Source organism: Pan troglodytes, chromosome 22 (assembly GCF_028858775.2).
Source record: "Pan troglodytes isolate AG18354 chromosome 22, NHGRI_mPanTro3-v2.0_pri, whole genome shotgun sequence".
Classification (NCBI taxonomy): domain Eukaryota; kingdom Metazoa; phylum Chordata; class Mammalia; order Primates; family Hominidae; genus Pan; species Pan troglodytes.
The window spans coordinates 2,639,489-2,654,178 of NC_072420.2; the positions used below are offsets into that span (position 1 = coordinate 2,639,489).

The 14,690-nt window shown below is 37.8% G+C and overlaps 1 long non-coding RNA gene and 1 pseudogene across 7 annotated transcripts in view; one reads left to right on the forward strand and one right to left on the reverse strand.

Annotated features, from left to right (window-relative positions):
- Positions 1–14,690, forward strand: part of LOC100614484 (uncharacterized) — a 44,542-nt gene that overhangs the window by 2,259 nt on the left and 27,593 nt on the right. For 5 of the 7 annotated variants that reach the window (XR_010154478.1, XR_010154475.1, XR_010154477.1 and 2 more), the window contains exons 2-3: positions 760–853; positions 2,372–2,469. This is a non-coding gene — a long non-coding RNA (uncharacterized LOC100614484). Of the gene's footprint in view, positions 1–759; positions 1,578–2,371; positions 2,470–12,218; positions 12,299–14,690 lie in introns of those variants that run through there. The other 2 variants (XR_010154476.1, XR_008541536.2) reach the window with 2 other exon arrangements.
- Positions 3,051–3,913, reverse strand: LOC134809242 (carboxy-terminal domain RNA polymerase II polypeptide A small phosphatase 2-like; annotated as a pseudogene).

Genomic DNA, 14,690 nt, shown 5'->3' on the forward strand with positions numbered 1-14,690 from the left:
ACATTCAGTCTACAGCAGTATCTGTTTAGTAGATACTTTAATCTTTTTATTTGTAAGGTAGTGATAGGTAAGCAGTTACTATTGTACATTTGTAGTTTTCTGTCCATTTTAAGTTTGCTTCTTTTTTTTCTGGTTCTGTCTTTCCTGTGGTATTGTTCATTTTTGTTGAGACAAAGTTATGCTTTCTCAGACTGAAGTGCAGTGGCATATCACAGCTCACTGTAGCCTCAACCTCCTGGGCTCAAATAATCCTCCCAACTTAGCCACCCAAGTAGCTTGGACTACTTGGACATGTACCACAACACCCAAGGAGATTTGATTCTTCCGCCTTGGCCTCCCAAAGTGTTGGAATTATAAGCAGGAGCCACCGTATCCAATGTGTAATTTTTGTTGTTTGTGTATGCTTTAATTACTTTCTCTTTTTCTTTACTATGGTTTTTTTTTTTTTTTTTCCTAGTGGTTATCATGAGACTTATGTAAAACATCTTGTATTTTAATAGTCTAGTTTAAGATGATAACAATTTAGAGTATTCTGAATTTCAGTATGTATTTACCATTTTTAGTGACATTTATACTTTAGTATTTTTCATATTGTTAGTTAGCATTTCATCATATCAGTGTGAAGATTTCTTCCAGACCATGGCTGGAGAAGGAAAGAAGGTGTGTTTTGCCTGATTCAGGGACTATAGAGAGAACCAAGTTCTGCAGGCCTGTCACCTAAGTCTCAGGTGAGTATGAATTCTCTTGTGTTTTTGGCAGATTGTTGCAGTGTCAGGACCAAGGTCAAATGAGTTATAGCCAAGTCTACAGTAAGATGTGGCAGTATTCTGTTTTGAAGCCGGGACCATGATTGGTAAGCTTGCCACTTGGTCAAGTGCTCACCCTCTGAAGATGTCTTCCTTGGTCTTTGCCTCCAGCTGGGTGTCACAAACTCTGAACTGGATTCCAAGGCTTTCATGAATTCACTTATGTTTGCTGTGGCAGCTGCATTATGTCGTGGGGGATGTGGATGCAGAACCTCACATTCTGTCATCTTGCTTATGTTACTCTCCTTTATGTTTCACTTTCTCAAATGAATGTCAAGCAGGTGATTTTCAGATTCAAAAGTTCTAAAATAAATTGCTCAAATTTACACATTATGTAAGCTGTTAATAAAATGTCTTGTAGGTGCTACATATTTATTAAAATTTTTGGTTGTAATTTTAAGCTCACTGTAGGCAGAAAGGAATCATTAAGATTTCTATTCTTTTTTAGTCTGTATCTAAATGACCACATATTTTAATTCCAAATATTTACTTTATGCTTCAGTAATGCTCATTGTATTTTGCAAAATTTATATTGTTCTTTTATTTGAAAATATAAGGCTTTTTTTTAGCTCCTGAAAGCTATATTATAGTCATATAGTTTTATTATAGTATTTGATAAGAAGAGCAGCAACATATTGAGAACAGAATAAAATTCTGCTGTCTTTTTAATGATTATTTATTAAATTCTTCTCATTAGAGCCTATTATTAATGATTGTAATGTATTTTCTGTATAATTTTACTGCAATTTATTAAATGCCAATGACTTCCAATGTCTGCTTTTCATGACTGCACACAGTTTAAAGCTGTAGATATCTAAAGGGTTATTTTTCAGCCTGGCACGGTGGCTCATGCCTGTAATCCCAGCACTTTGGGAGGCCAAGGTGGGTGGATCACGAGGTCAGGAGATCAAGACCATCCTGGCTAACACGGTGAAACCCCATCTCTACTAAAAATAGAAAAAATTAGCCGGGCATAGTGGCGGGTGCCTGTATTCCCAGCTACTCGAGAGGCTGAGGCAGGAGAATGGTGTGAACCCAGTGGGCGGAGCTTGCAGTGAGCCGAGATGGCACCACTGCACTCCAGCCTGGGTGACAGGGTGAGACTCTGTCTCAAAAAAAAAAAAAAAAAATAAAAAGGGCTTATTTTTCATTGTATATTTATGTCGTATTCAGGATTTTATGCATTAAAATCTCTCTTCTTATTTTCAATTCTGTGTTGTTGTGTTTCTTTTCTGGGTGGGTATGTTTTCTCAGATCAGTTAATTGTATTTTTGCTTTTAAAGCTTGATATCATGAGTTGAATGATAATTTTTTAACTCGGTACACTTTATGACAATGTGATATTTAATTTATATGTGAATTAGCCGTGTTTGTTGCTTATAGATATATCTATGTGTTTTTCGCCTATGTAAGTGTGTCATTTTTTTCATCTTTTTTCCTTGTTTTTTTTTTTTTTTAAGTTTCAGATACGCTTTCTTTTTCTTTTTTTTGTTTTTTTTTTTTTTTTAAAGAGAATTTTAAAACAGAGTCAAATGAACAAAAATCAGTTATTTGTCCTCTTGCAGGGCGGGGAGACCTTCCTTCCCCACGGGTTTGAGGCTATGGCTAAGTGGTGAGCCTTGGGGAGATGCAGAAAGGATCCATCCCAGGCACTTGGCTAGAGGTAAGTAAAAATAGCCTTTGGGCCAGAAGACCTGATAGTTTGGGTACTCGTCTGAACATAAGTCCCCATCTTCCCAGAAATGTCGTCTTTTGTCTGCAACAACTGGCTGGAGAAATATTTCAGAAAGATGTGTGCCTGGAACACCCAAAGGCATACCTTTCCTTTCTCCTTGGCATAGACCTTGCAGCACTGAAGAAAGACCAGGTTTGCAACGGAGCCTTCAATACTCTTCATCCCTATGGATCTCAGGGGCTTATAGGGTGACAGGAGAGGAGACAAGCTAGCTTGGGAAGAGTCTTTGTCCTTCAGCTTCTCCCCTACTGAAACACTATATACTTGGGGCCACAGTTCATAGCAAAACACACATGCTCTCTTTCTTTCTCTCACACCCACATCTCGGGAACCCAACAACTTGATGGCAGGTAGCTCTGGGTATCCTTGGTCTGGCATTCACCCACTGGGCATCTAAGTTGTCCTAAAGCTCTTTTCAATCACTTCTCACTCTTTCCAGGCCCATGTGGGTAGGTGTTCCAGGCTTCACTCTTTCAGGCTGATCATAAAGGACAGTGCGGGAAAATCCCCTACTGTGATGGCCATTGCTGGGAAGCAGGGAAGGTTAAGGGCCCATTGCTGCCCAAGGCTAGTGTAGACACCCTCTGCTCCTCCACTCATCTCCTCAAAGAATGATATCAGGTGCAGCAGCTGCTGTCTGGAATGTTATCAAACCAGGACTGCACAGGCACTGCATTCTCTGTGTGGAAGATGTAAGAAGCAGGCGAGTTGTCCAGGATGAGTTTTCCTCAGGTCCCTCCCCAGATGGCTGAGGTCCTTGACATAGCAGCTCTGGTGAAACAAACATGACTCATGGGACAGGCAGCCCCAGACCATCCCATACCCGTCCAGCTCACCCGTCACAGGATCTGCCTACTTGTTCAGGCTGGGAAGAAGAGAGCAATGAAGAAAACACATTTAAACATTTCCTCCATTCATGTCAGGAACTCATCCATATAAGGCCTCATGAGCACATGGATCTGGTGCATGGTCCCCTCAAGCTCTACAGGCACTAGGCAGTCAGAATTGCTGATTGGCTTAAAGGAGCTATGCACAAGGGTTTCATCCAGGTCAGTGACCATACAGATCCTTCCTTGATTTTTCTCTGTCACCTCTGGGAGCAGGCAGGTTCCTGGGATCTGATAAAACTGATAATGGAGAGGCTGGAGCTGATCCGACATAGCAATGGTGTTGACTCCCTCCTTATGTGTGGATTGCTCAGCGGGGGAACTTGACTGTCCAACATGCTGGGTGCAAGAACAGCAGAAAGGGGACTTTTAAGATGTGACAAACATGAGGCCTCTTCGGAGAGGACTTTGGAAACCAGGCCTTGCTTGGTAAGGACCAGGGCATCTTCCCTCCATGCCTGGGTGATGATGGAGCCTTGTTCCATCTAACAATCCTGAGGGCTGGGCTGGCTGGGTGGGAAGACTGGCAAGCACGCTGGCTGGACTGGGCTGGGGGGCATGGGCTGGGGCCTGATTCAGTTCCCGAGATTCTGACCTCCACAGCTGTTCACATACCCCTTCTCCTTTCCATACTGGCAGGGAAGGGAGGTGGCTTGTAGGGAGGGTGGATGGCCTTGGCAGCGGCTCCCCAGTGTGCCCCCAGCCCCGATTCCCCCAGTGAGAGCTTCAAGATCCTCAGTTTGGGTCTAACATAGAGAATCCACCAGAAACACATTTTTTTTTTTCAAGTTTTATTTTAAGTTCAGGGGTCCATATGTGATAAAGTTTATTTTTCAACTTTTATTTTAAGTTTAGGGGTCCATGTGCAGAGTATGCAGGTCTCTTACATACATAAATGCGTACCACTGTGGTTTACTGCACAGATCATCTCATCACCCAGGTACTAAGCCCAGTATCCGCAGCTATTCTTCCTGCTGCTCTCCTTCCCCTCCCCCATGCCATGAAACAGGTGTCCAGTGTGTGTTGTTCTTCCTGATGTGTCCATGTGTTCTCATTGATCTGCTTCTGCTAATAAGTTAGAATAATAATAGGTGGTGTTTGGTTTTCTGTTCCTGCATTAGTTTGCTGGGAGTAATAGCTGCAAATTCCAACCATGTCCCTGCAAGGGACATCATCTCATTACATTTTATGGCTTCATAGTGTTCCATGGTGTATGTGTACCACATTTCCTTTATCCAGCGTATCATTGATGGGCATGTAGATTGATTACATGATGTTGCTATTGTAAATAGTGCTGCAATGAACATATGTATACATGTATTTTTAAAATAGAATTATTTATATTCCTTTGGGTGTATACCTAGTAATGGTATTGCTGGGTCAAATGGTATTTCTGCTTCTAGGTCTTTGAGGAATCTCCACACTCTCTTCTCCAATTCTTGAAATAATTTACACTCCCACCAACAGTGTAAATGTGTTCCCTTTTCTCCACAACCTCACCAGCATCTGTTTTTTTTTTTTTTACTTTTTATTAATAGCCATTATAATTTGTGTGAGATGGTATCTCATTATGGTTTTGATTTATATTTATCCAGTTATCAGTGATGTTGAGCTTTTCATGTTTGTTGGGCACATGTATGTCCTCTTTTGAGATATGTCTGTTCATGTTCTTTGACCCTTTTTTAATAAGGCCTTTTTTTTTTCTCTTGTAAATTTTGTTAAATTCCTCCTAGATTCTGGATATTAGACATTTGTGAGATGGATAGGTTGCATAATTTTTCTCCCATTCTCTAGGTTGTCTGCTCTGATGATAGTTTCTTTGGCTCCGCAGAAGCTCTTTAGTTTAATTAGACCCCATTAGTCAATTTTTGCTTTTGTTGCTATTGCTTTTTGCCTTTCTGTCATAAAGTCTTTTCTCATGCCTATATCCTGAATGGTATTATCTAGATTTTTTCTTCTAAGGCTTTTATAGTTTTGGGTTGTACATTTAAGTCTTTAATCCATCTTGAGTTAATTTTTGTATATGGTGTTAGGAAGGGTTCCAGTTTAAATTCTCTGCATATGGCTAGCCAGTTCTCCTAGCACCATTTTTTGAATAGGGAGACCTTTCCCTAATTCCTTGTTTTTGTTGACTTTGTCAAAGATCAGGTTGTTGTAGGTTTCTGGCTTTATTTCTAGGTTCTCTACTTTGTTTCATTTGTCTATGTGTCTGTTTCTATACCAGTACCATGCTGTTTTTGTTACTGTACTCTTCTAGTATAGTTTGAAGTTAGGTAGAGTGACACTTCCAGCTTTTTTTTTTTTTCTTAAGGTTGGCTTGGCTATTTGGGCTCTTTTTTGGTTCCATATGAACTTTAAAAGTTTTTATTTTTCTAATTCTCTGAAGAATGTCAGTAGTTCAATGGGAATAGCATTGAATCTATGAATTACTTAGGGCAATATGCCCATATTCATGATACTGATTCTTCCACTCCATGAGCATGGAATCTTTCTCCATCTGTTTTGTGTCCACTCTGATTTCTCTGAGCAGTTGTTTGTGGTTCTCCTTGAAGAGGTCCTTCACTTTCTTTCTTAGCTGTATTCCTAGGTATTTTTTTCTCTTTGTAGCAAATGTGAATGAAAGTTCATTCATGATTTGTCTCCCTGCTTGCCTGTTGTTTGTGTATGGGAATGCTAGCTACTTTTGCACGTTGATTTTATATCCTGAGATTTTGCTACTGTTGCTTATCACCTTAAGAAGCTTTGGGCCTGAGACAATGAGGTTTTCTAGATGTAGGATCAGCTTATCTGCAAACAAAGATAATTTGACTTCCTCTCTTTCTATTAGAATACTCTTTATTTCTTCCTCTGGCCTGATTTTCCTGGCCAAGGCTTCTGATACTATATTGAATGGTAGTGGTGAGAGAGGGCATTCTTTTCTTGTGCCAGTTTTCAGGTGGAACGTTTCCAGCTTTTGCACATTCAGTATGATATTGGCTGTGGGTTTGTTGTATATGGCTCTTATTATTTTCAGGTATGTTTCTTCACTTCCTAGTTTATTGAGAATTTTAAACCTGAAGGAATGCTGAATTTTATTGGATGCTTTTTCTGCATTTATTGAGATAATCATGTGGTTTTTGTATTTAGTTCTCTTTATGTGATGAGTCACATTTATTGATTTGCATATGTTGAATCAACCTTGCATCTTGGGGACAAAGCCAACTCCATTGTTGCGGATGAACTTTTTAATGTGCTGCTGTATTTGGTTTACCAGTATTTTATTGAGGATTTTTGCACAATGTTTACCAAAGACATTGGCATGATGTGTTGTTGTTGTTGTTGTTGTAGTATCTATGTTAGGTTTTGGTATCTGGATGATGCTGGCCCGATAGAATGAGTTAGAGAGAACTTCTTTGTCTTCAATTTTTTTTGGATGGTTTTAGGAGAAAAGGTACCATCTCCTCTTTGTACCTCTGGTCAAATTCAGCTTGCTTGGTAGGCTAGTTATTACTGCCTCAATTTCAGAACACATTATTGATCTATTCAGGGTTCAGTCTTGTGGAGGGTTTATTTTGCAAGGAAATTGTCTATTTCTTCTAGATTTTCTGGTTTATGTGCATACATATGTTTATAGTGTTCTCTGATGGTTGTTCATATTTCCATGGGATCAGTGATGATATCTCCCTTATTATTTCTAATTGTGTTTGGTTCTCCTTTCTTTTCTTATTTATTTGCCTAGCTAGTGTTCCATCTAGTTTATTACTTTTTTTCATAAAAACAGCTCCTGGATTTGTTGACTTTTTTTTTTTGGAAGAGTTTTCAGTGTCTCTATCTCCTTCAGCTCTACTTTGATCTTGGTTATTTCTTGTTTTCTGCTACCTTTCTGGTTAGTTTTCACTTGGTTTTCTAGTTCTTTTAATCAAGATGTTAGGCTGTTAACTTTAGATCTGTCTAGTTTCTCTTTTTTTTTTTCTTGTGGCAGAGTCTCACTCTGTCACCCAGGCTGGAGTACAGTGGCATGATCTCCACTCACTGCAACCTCCACTTCTCAGTTTTAAGTGATTTCTGCTGTCTCAGCTTCCTGAGTAGCTGGGATTACAGATGTGCATCACAAAAACCAGCTAATTTTTGAATTTTTTTTGTAGAGGTGGGGTTTTGCTGTGTGGTTCAGACTGGTCCTGAACATCTGGCCTTAAGTGATTTGCCTACCCCAGCCTCCCAAAGTGCTGGAATTACAGGCATGAGCCACCACGCCCAGCCCTTTCTAGCTTTTTAATGTGGACATTAGTGCTATAAATTTCCCTCTTTTCTTGGTGTCCAGTGATTATTTTATTCTATCTTGGTGAGTCATCAGGGAAATAATCTTAAATTTACAATCAACATATAGTTTAAATCCATATAATTGTGTGAGAAGAACGCTTTGTTATTTGAAGGTGATGTTTGAAAGATTTTCTAACTGTGCCTTTTAGTTAGTCTTAAATTTCTAATTGTAGTTAAAAACATGCCATTGTCATTTCTGACATTTTAAGTATATGGTTTAGAAGTGGTTAGTATGGTTCTATTGTTTTGCAGTAGGTTTTAGATAATTTGTGTCTTACAAAAGTAAAAGTGAATACTCATTACTTGTGAAAGAAGTTAGTTAGCTTGCCTTAGGTAGATAGCAAGAGAAGAGTCCCTGGAAAGTCCCTGGTCAGTGCCTCATCCCTGCATAACATATAAAGAAGCCTGGAAAAAATCAAGCTGCAGACACTAACAAGGGAACTAGCATATGTTGTTGTGCTTGGAGACATGCCCGTGGCTGCACAGATAGAAAAACCTCTGGCCCATTTTGATAAAAATTTGTACAAAACTCCAGCTTACTCAGATAAAGGAACAAGAACGACCTAGCATAGAAATGCCTTTGTTTGGCCAGGCACGGTGGATCATGCCTGTAATCCCAGCAATTTGGGAGGTAGAGGTGGGTGGATCACCTGAGGTCGGGAGTTCGAGACCAGCATGACCAAGGCGGACAAACCTTGTCTTTTCTAAAAATACAAAATTAGCCGGGCATGGTGCTGCATGCCTGTAATCCCAGCTACTTGGGAGGCTGCGGCAGGAGAATTGCTTGAACCCAGGAAACGGAGGTTGCTGTGAGCCGAGATCGCACCATTGCACTCCAGCCTGGGCAAAAAGAGCAAAACTGCAACTCAAAAAAAAAAAAAAAAAAAAAGAAAGTACATCTCAAAAAAAAAAAAAAAAGAAAGACAAGAAAAAGAAAAAAAGAAATGCCTTTGTCTTTGTGCAGTCAGTGGTCTCCCAGGAAAAAGTTTCTTCTCTTTTTGTGGGCATGGGCACAGTGGGCTCGGGTACGTTCCTGTCGATGCTCTCCTTTATTTGGACTGTGTAAGTCTGACCTGTATGAATAATTACTTCAGTCCCTGATTGCTCCCACGCCAAGCTTTCACCTTAGCTTCTGATAAGTCCTGGGCCAAGCTAAGCAGCTTCTGTCAATCATCCCTTCAGCTCCTTATTGTTCCCGGGCCAAAGTCCTGGGCCAAGTTGAGCCACACGTTTTTCAAGACAGCCTGTGAACTAGGCACATTCCCTTCCTTTCCCAATCCATAAAAACCCTGGACCCCAGCGTCGCAGAGGGCACCCCTTTCAGACACCTATCTCTGCTGGCAAAGAGCTTTCTTCTCTTGCTTATCAAACTTTCACTCCAACCTCACCTTTGTGTTCATGCTCCTTAATCTCCTTAGAGGTAGAACAAAGAACTCTGGGTGTTATCTCAGACTACGAGGGACTGTTACATCTTGGTGCACTGCTGAGACTACAACACTTGGTTTCTTTGAGTTTGACTAAATATTTTACGTTAAGTGTAATTATACAGTTTTCCTTTTGACTGTCTTATTTTACTTAACAGAATGTTTTCAAGATTTGTCTTATTGTAGTACTTTTCAAGATTTCCTTATTTTTAAGGCTGAATGCTATCCCATTGAATATACAAGCCCTGTTTTTTGAATCTACTCATCCTTAAAGGTACATTTGCTTCGAGGTAGCACGTTTGTGAGTAATACTACAATGTACATAAATGTGCATATATCTATTCCATGTTCTGCTTTGCCTGTTTGGGATTTTTTCATACACTGATTCAGTTGTATGTGTATTCCCTTGCTTTTGTTGTCTGATCCGTTGATGTTACATCCCCCAAATTATTGCTGAGACCAATTGTCATGAAGCTTCACCCTTCTCTATTCTGCCAGGAATTTTACAGCTATAGGTTTTACATTGTAATCTTCATTCATTTTTAAAAATTGACACATGTAGTTGTGCATATTTGGGGGAAATAATTATATATATATGTTGTATAACAATAAAAATCAGAGTACTTAGTATATTTGTTGCCTCATGCATGTTTTATTTTTGTGGTGAGAATATTCAAAAACTTCTTCTCTAGCTATTTTATCTTTATGTATTAATTTTTTTTAGAAACAGGATCTTGCCCTAACACCCAGACTGGAGTGCAGTGGTGCAATCCTAGCTCACTGTAACCTCAAACAATCTTCTAACCTTAGTTTCCCAATTAGCTGAGACTACAGGAAGCTGCCACTATGCCTGGCTAATGTTTTAATTTTTCATAGAGACGGGGTCGCACTATGTTGTCCAGGCTAATCTTGAACTTCTGGCTTCAAGTAATTCTCCTGCCTCAGTCTCCCAAAATGTATGGATTGCAAGAATGTGCCAACACAACTGGTCTCTTTTAGCTATTTTGTAATATGAGATAACTTTTCATTAATTATTTTTATCCTACTGTGTAATAAAAAACAAAAACTTATTTCTCCTATCTAATCATAACACAATACTTGTGCCTCCCGCTTCAGTCTCTGGTAACCCCTGTTGTACTCTTTGCTTATATCAACCCTTTTTTTCAGGTTCCTCAAATGAGTGAGATAATAAGATCATAAAGTGTTTTTCTATGTGGCTTATTTTACTTAACATGGTATGCTCAAGGTTCATCCATGCTCTTTTAACTGACAGAATTTTATCCTTTCTTATGGCTGAATAGGATTTCACTGTGTATATATAGTACATTTTCCTTATCCATTTATCTGTTGCTGTACATTTGAATTGATTCCATATGTAAGCTATTATAAATAGTTCCGTAACGAACATGGGAATGCAAATATCTTTTTGACAAAGTGATATCCTTTTTTTTTTGGATATACACCCAGAAGTAAAATTGCGGGATCATATAATAGATATATTTTTAATTTCTTTCAGAAACCTCCATACTATTTTCTATAATGGCCATACTAATTTACAAGTCCACCAACAAGGTATACATTCACTCTTTTTTATATCCTCATTAGTACTTGTTTTATTTTTTATTTATTTATTTATTTACTTTTACTATAGCCATTCCAATGGGAATGAGGTGGTACCTCATTGTGGCTTGGATTTGCATTTCCTTGGTGATTACTAATGTAGAACATCTTTTTATGTTCCAGTTAGCCATTTTTGTATCTCTTTTTGACAAACATCTGTTAAGGTCTTTTGCATTTTTTAAATTAGATTATAAGTGTATTTCATTTTGAGATTTTAAAGTTTCTTATATATTCTGAATATTAACCTTTTGTCACATGTATAGCCTGAAAACATTTTCTTTCATCGCCTAAGCTGTCTCTTCAATCTTTTAGTTGTTTTTTAATATGAAAAAGCATTTTAGTTTGACATAATGTTGTTTGCTTATTCTTGATTTTGTTGCCTATGTTTTGAAATCTTATTTAAATATTCTTTTCACTGTCCAATGTTATAAAGCATTTTTTAATGTTTTTCTCTAATAGTTTCATAATTGATGGCATTACATTTAAGTCTTTAGTTTTAGTTGATTTTCAAATATGGCAAGGCACAAGGGTCTAGTATTATTTTTCTGAATGTAAATATTTAAATGGCCCTGCACCATTTATTGAAGAGATTAGCTCTTCTCTAAAGTGTGTTCTTGGCAATTTTGTTGACAATCAGTTGGCTTTAGGTGCATAAATTAACTTCTGGGCTTATTGGGCACATTAGTCTATGAGTTTGTTTTCATGCCAGTACAGTGCTGTTTTGGTTACTGTAGCTTTATAGGAAGTTTTTAAGTTTGATAAAGTGATGCCTTTAGCTTTGCTTATTTTGCTCAATGTTGCTTTGTTTATTCAGAGTTTTTTGTGGATCCATATAAATTTAAAATATTTTTTATTTCTGTGAAAAAATGTCATTGGTATTTTGATAAAAATCACATTAAGTCTGTAGATCACTTTGGGTAGCTATATTAACAGTATTCTTCCAGTGTATAAACACAATATTTTTTCCTTTATTCAATTGTATTTTATATTTTTTATCCATGTTTTGTCGTTTTCAGAGTAGAGAGCTTTTACCTTTTTAGTTTTTTTTTGCTAGGTGTATTAGTCGGGCTTCCCTAGAGAGATCACAAGATCCCACAATAGGTTGTCTGCAAGTTTGAGGAGCAAGGAGAGGCGGTCCACGTCCCAAAGCTGAAGAACGTGGAGTCTGGTGTTTGAGGGCTGGAAGCGTCCAGCACAGGAGAAAGATGTAGGCTGGGAGCTTAGGCCAGTCTCTGTTTTTCTGCCTGCTTTATATTCACTGGCAGCTGATTAGATGGTGCTCACCCGATTAAGAGTGGATCTCCCTTTCCCAGCCCACTGACTCAAATGTTAATCTCGTTCGTCAACACTCTCACAGACACACCCAGGATGAATGCTTTCTATCCTCCAATCCAATCAATTTGACACCCGGTATTAGCCATCACATTAAGTATTTTCATTTTTTTAGCTTTTGCTTATGCAGAAGAAGAATTGGATGAAACTCAGCATTCATTATGATGAAAACTCTCAACAAGTTAGGAATAGAAGGTATGTGTCTTAACCCAATAAAGGCCATTTATGACAAATCAATGCTATCATTATACTGAATAAGGAAAGGCTGAAAGCTTTCTCTCTGAGATCTGGAACAAGACATATCATCCAAACTTTCAGGCCTCTTATTCAAAATAGTACTGGAAGTACTAGCCAAGAAAATTAGGCAAGAGGAAGAAATAAAAGTCATACTAATTGGAAAGGATGAAGTCAAATGGTCTCTCATTGTGGACAAAATAATCTTATATGTGAAAAACTCTAAACATTACACCAAAAACTATTAGAACTACTAAACAAATTCAGTAAAATTGCAGAAAATCAACAAATTAGTAGCTTTCTGTATGATGATAGCAAACTGTCTGAAAAATAAAATTTTAAATTCCATTTTAATAGCTACCAAAATTAGTTATTTTGAGTTTATTTCTTTATTTGAGGTGGAGACTTTCTCTATCACCAGGCTGGAGCGCAGTGGCGTGATCTTGGCTCACTGAAACTCTTGCCTCCAGGGTTCCAGAGATTCTCCTGCATCAGCCGCCCGAGTGTCTGGAACTACAGGCGTGTGCCACCACCGCCAACTAATTTTTCTTTGTATTTTTAGTAGAGACGTGGTTTCCCCATGTTGGCCAGGATGGTCTTGATATCCTGACCTTGTGATTCACTTGTCTCAGCCTCCCAAAGTGCTGGGATTACAGGTGTAAGCCACTGCACCTGGCCTTGAGTTTATGTTTTTATCTGGTGCAAGGTAAGGTCTAACTGTGTTATTTTTTCCTTGTAAATTTTTATTATTCCCAATACTGTTTGTTGAAGAGACTGTTCTTTCCTTATTGTGAATTCTTGTAACACATCTTAAAAATATGTTTACTATACCCATGAGGACTTATGTCTGGACTCTCTCATCTGTTTCATCATTCATTTGTCTTTATGTCAGTATCAAACTGTTTTGATTACTATATGTTTGTAGTATGTTTTGAAATTAGAAAGTATGATGCCTCTGTCTTTATATTTTTTTCCCTATATTTTTTGGCTGTTTGTGATCACTTGAAATTCCATAAAAATTGTAGAACATTTTAAAACTTCCACAAAAATTTTCTTTTGTATTTTGATAGAAAGTATATTGAATCAGCTGAGGGTCATGGCTCATGCCTGTAATCCCAGCACTTTGGGAGGCTGAGGAAGGTGGATCACCTGAGGTCAGGAGTTCAAGACGAGCCATGGAGAAACCCCATCTCTACTAAAAATACAAAATTAGCCAGGTGTGGTGGCACATGCCTGTAATCCCAGCTACTCAGGAGGCTGAGGCAGGAGAACTGCTTGAACCCAGGAGGTGGAGGTTACAGTGAACTGAGATCACACCATTACACTCCACCCTGGGCAACAAGAGCAAAACTCCGTCTCAAAATAAAAAGACAGAAAAGAAAAGAAAGAACATTGAATCCGTAGACCACTTTCGGTAGTAGCGACATGTTAACAATATTAAGTCTATAACCTCTTGAACGAGAGTGTGTTTGAGAATTTGTTGTTTAATTTTTACTTATTCTTTGACATGCTAGTGTTTTTAACTTCTTGTTTTATTGTATCATAGTTAGCAATAATTTGTGTAATTCCATCTGCTTAAATTTGCTAAGATGTGTTTTTTAACTTAACAGGTGGTCTATCTGGAATATTGTGGCATGTGTGATTAAAAGTATTGCGTATTCTACTGTTGAGTGGAGAGATATAAATGTGATTGTTAGGTCTAATTGTTCTATTGTGTTGTTGAAATCCTCTGTTTACTTATTCATCTTATGTTTGTTTTTTAATTTACGTTACTAAAAGTCAGATATAAAAGTCATCTACTGTTATCATGTGCTGGCTACTTCATGTTTCAATTCTGTAAAATGTTGCTTCATATTTTGGGAACTGTGATGTAAGGCCCATACGTTACTCTTGCTTTTATTGTTGTATGTTGTTTTATTGTTGCTTTTATTGATGTATGTTGTTTTATTGTTGTTGCTTTTATTGTTGTTTTTATTGTCCTTTTTTTCTTCTCTCTTGAGGAAGTTTTTGATATAATATATATTCAGTCTACCATGACAGTATTTGATTTTGCATTTAATTTTTTTTTTATTCTTTCATGTACAGGTTATAATTGTTCCAGGTCATAATTTGGTCATTTGTAGGAAGCAGAGAGTTGAATCTTGTTTCATGAATTTGTTTAGTGAAAGTATGTTTTTGATTGACATAATTTATGTATATATAAAATCATTACTAAAAGGGAATGATTTCCTATGACTTCCTATTGAATTTTGTTTCTTTTTTGTTTTAGGTCCTGTAGCTTTTTTTTTTTTTTTCTTTTTTTTTTTTTTGAGACGGAGTTTCGCTCTGTCGCCCAGGCTGGAGTGGAGTGGTG